Here is a 4,009-nt window from a genome sequence, read left to right on the forward strand (position 1 = left end):
TAGATCTGTACCAGTACAGAGGGATGGGTGCTGAGAGGAGGGGTGTGAGTAGTAGATCTGTACCAGTACAGAGAGTAGATCTGAGAGGGTGTGAGTAGTAGATCTGTACCAGTACAGAGGGAGGGGTCCTGAGAGGAGGGTGTGGTAGTAGATCTGTACCAGTACAGAGGAGGGAGAGAGGAGGGGTGTGAGGGTAGTAGATCTGTACCAGTACAGAGGAGGGGTCCTGAGAGGAGGGGTGTGAGTAGTAGATCTGTACCAGTACAGAGGAGGGTCCTGAGAGGAGGGGTGTGAGTAGTAGATCTGTACCAGTACAGAGATCTGTACCAGGAGGGAGGGGTCCTGAGAGGAGGAGGGGTACAGTGAGGGGTGTAGTAGTAGATCTGTACCAGTACAGAGGAGGGGTCCTGAGAGGAGGGGTGTGAGTAGTAGATCTGTACCAGTACAGAGGAGGGGTCCTGAGAGGAGGGGTGTGAGTAGTAGATCTGTACCAGTACAGAGGAGGTCCTGAGAGGAGGGGTGTGAGTAGTAGATCTGTACCAGTACAGAGTAGATCTGTACCAGTACAGGAGGGTCCTGAGAGGAGGGGTGTGAGTAGTAGATCTGTACCAGTACAGAGGAGGGGTCCTGAGAGGAGGGGTGTGAGTAGTACAGAGATCTGTACCAGTACAGAGAGGAGGGTGTGGTAGATCTGTACCAGTACAGAGGAGGGGTGTGAGTAGTAGATCTGTACCAGTACAGAGGGAGGGGTCCTGAGAGAGGGTGTGAGTAGTAGATCTGTACCAGTACAGAGGGAGGGGTCCTGAGAGGAGGGGTGAGTAGTAGATCTGTACCAGTACAGAGGGAGGAGAGGGTGTGAGTAGTAGATCTGTACCAGTACAGAGGGAGGGGTCCTGAGAGGAGGGGTGTGAGTAGTAGATCTGTACCAGTACAGAGGGAGGGGTCCTGAGAGGAGGGGTCCTGAGAGGAGGGGTCCTGAGAGGAGGGGTCCTGAGAGGAGGGGTGTGAGTAGTAGATCTGTACCAGTACAGAGGGATGGGTCCTGAGAGGAGGGGTGTGAGTAGTAGATCTGTACCAGTACAGAGGAGGAGGGGGTCCTGATTAGTAGATCTGTACCAGTACAGAGAGAGGAGGGGTCCTGAGAGGAGGGGTGTGAGTAGTAGATCTGTACCAGTACAGAGGGAGGGATCCTGAGAGGAGGGGTGTGAGTAGTAGATCTGTACCAGTACAGAGGGAGGAGGGGTGTGAGTAGTAGATCTGTACCAGTACAGAGGGAGGGGTCCTGAGAGGAGGGGTGTGAGTAGTAGATCTGTACCAGTACAGAGAGAGGAGGGGTGTGAGTAGTAGATCTGTACCAGTACAGAGAGAGGAGGGGTGTGAGTAGTAGATCTGTACCAGTACAGAGAGAGGGGTCCTGAGAGGAGGGTGTGAGTAGTAGATCTGTACCAGTACAGAGGGAGGGGTCCTGAGAGGAGGGGTGTGAGTAGTAGATCTGTACCAGTACAGAGAGAGGGGTCCTGAGAGGAGGGGTGTGAGTAGTAGATCTGTACCAGTACAGAGAGAGGGATCCTGAGAGGAGTGTTGTGAGTAGTAGATATGTACCAGTACAGAGGGAGGGGTCCTGAGAGGAGTGTTGTGAGTAGTAGATCTGTACCAGTACAGAGAGAGGGATCCTGAGAGGAGTGTTGTGAGTAGTAGATATGTACCAGTACAGAGGGAGGAGGGGTGTGAGTAGTAGATCTGTACCAGTACAGAGGGAGGGGTCCTGAGAGGAGGGGTGTGAGTAGTAGATCTGTACCAGTACAGAGGGAGGGGTCCTGAGAGGAGGGGTGTGAGTAGTAGATCTGTACCAGTACAGAGGGAGGGGTCCTGAGAGGAGGGGTGTGAGTAGTAGATCTGTACCAGTACAGAGGGAGAGGTCCTGAGAGGAGGGGTGTGAGTAGTAGATCTGTACCAGTACAGAGGGAGGGGTCCTGAGAGGAGGGGTGTGAGTAGTAGATCTGTACCAGTACAGAGGGAGGGGTCCTGAGAGGAGGGGTGTGAGTAGTAGATCTGTACCAGTACAGAGGGAGGAGGGGTGTGAGTAGTAGATCTGTACCAGTACAGAGGGAGGGGTCCTGAGAGGAGGGGTGTGAGTAGTAGATCTGTACCAGTACAGAGGGAGGGGTCCTGAGAGGAGGGGTGTGAGTAGTAGATCTGTACCAGTACAGAGGGAGAGGTCCTGAGAGGAGGGGTGTGAGTAGTAGATCTGTACCAGTACAGAGGCCAACAAGTGATACACGTTTCATTAAGATGGGGTTTTTAGCATGTATATCAATGGTTATCAACTGTACTGCAGGGATAGAACGTAAGTCACAGCAAATTGAGGTTGTGGTGGCAGCTGCAGAGAGGCATTTGGGTGTGTGAGACATCAGAAGAGTTACAGGGTGTGTTAAGTGGTGGTGGCAGCTGCAGAGAGGTATTTGGGTGTGTTAAGTGGTGGTGGCAGCTGCAGAGAGGTATTTGGGTGTGTGAGACATCAGAAGAGTTACAGGGTGTGTTAAGTGGTGGTGTTTCATCCTTTCAGGCTGTTGGCCTGTTGGACTAAATAGAGGAGTAGGGTGGTGTTATTTACATTTTTTGTGAGTGTAGTGTTAGATTAATTTAGATGGTAGGGTATTTCACGCAAAGTATAAGGGAGTTGTACACCAGTCTAGTAGGTGGCGGTAATGCAACATATTGGATGCAGAGAGAATGCAACATATTGGATGCAGAGAGCGAGAGAGCCAAAGGGGCAACATGGAACATTTTATCAAATGCAACAGTAATGTTGTTATGACCATAATGAAGCAGAAGTAGTAGAATGGATGCTGTTTCCTGGACATGGTGAAGTCATGCTGCACGCCACACACACACTAGTTTCACCCACCGGGCTGTCGGTTCCTGTCTGTTTCCGGGTGCTGGTCACCACCTCCAGCTTGGCATTGTTTGGCACGCTGGCAAACCTCCACTGAAGCGACAGGTCCAGAACGTTCCTCTGAAATCTGTCAAAGGGATGGATGGATAGAGAGGGAGGGATGAGGCTTTAGTGAAAGAGCAGTGTCCTGAGCCCCGTATACAAAGGGCATGGACAGAGGGCACGCACGACTAGCCATCCCTCCCCCTCCACTCAATCACAGCTTCATCATAGTTCAGTTTGATGATTTGGGTACCACTCCCAAAACATCCACGGAAAATGTTGTAATAAAGAGGATATCTAGCTAGTCTTTCAGTTCACAGAGCTAGCCAGCTAACGTCTAGAGACCAAGTTAGCTAGCTAGGCTAACAACAAAGCTCTCAACTCACTTTAAACCGTGGTCGTCAGGATTAATTCCATGTTTCTTGCAGACGTCTTCGAGGACCTAAATACAAAGTATTGGTTATCTATCAGCTAAACAAGTTAACTAGCAAAGCAACTTACTTTGTGCAGACAAAGAGAGAAAAACGAGCGGGCTAAACTGAACAGTCATTGTTCAGCCGACATGAAAATATCACTCTCGTTTTCATAACCTAGAAAAGGGAGACAGTTATTTTAAACGCAGACTGGGAGAGCAGGAAATCAGCTTTATTACTACCTACCTGTAGCAAAGGTGTGTTTGGTGATATTTTTACGGTTTGTCTTCTTCCATTGGGAGTCAGAACTGTCACTGTTGTGCTGGCCGCCATTGTGGTGTGACGTCCGGTTGTTTGTTTGAATAAACTTTATTGACACAATTGTCTTTATGGCCCACTGTGGTAGCATCAGCGTGTGTGTGACTATCTGTACCTGTGTGTGATATGGTATTGTGTTAAAGGGGACGCCAAGTGTGTGGTGATGGTGTGTTCCTTTCTATTCGTGTCTGCTCTGTAGCAGAGGGGGAGAGGGGTTGGTGGCAGGGGGAGGCAGATGAGAGAGAGATGGAGGGGGAGCGAGGAGGAGGGTTTAAGAGGGCTGAACATTTTTCTGGTGCCTTCCTGGACTCATGGGGACTGGTGCCTTGATCTAGACATT

The 4,009-nt window shown here is 50.4% G+C and overlaps 1 long non-coding RNA gene and 1 pseudogene across 1 annotated transcript; both read right to left on the minus strand.

The window, feature by feature from the left end:
* The window catches only part of LOC135559800 (transcription factor SPT20 homolog), a 5,527-nt pseudogene extending 2,810 nt beyond the window's left edge, over positions 1-2,717 (minus strand).
* A 156-nt stretch (positions 2,718-2,873) lies between these two features.
* On the minus strand, positions 2,874-3,715 carry LOC115119635 (uncharacterized). Its single transcript, XR_003862016.2, has 3 exons — positions 3,598-3,715; positions 3,325-3,380; positions 2,874-3,023 (listed from the first exon to the last, which is right to left on the minus strand). It is a non-coding gene; the product is annotated as an uncharacterized LOC115119635 (long non-coding RNA).
* Between the last annotated feature and the right edge of the window lie 294 nt (positions 3,716-4,009).

This window comes from Oncorhynchus nerka, linkage group LG15 (genome assembly GCF_034236695.1).
Source record: "Oncorhynchus nerka isolate Pitt River linkage group LG15, Oner_Uvic_2.0, whole genome shotgun sequence".
Classification (NCBI taxonomy): domain Eukaryota; kingdom Metazoa; phylum Chordata; class Actinopteri; order Salmoniformes; family Salmonidae; genus Oncorhynchus; species Oncorhynchus nerka.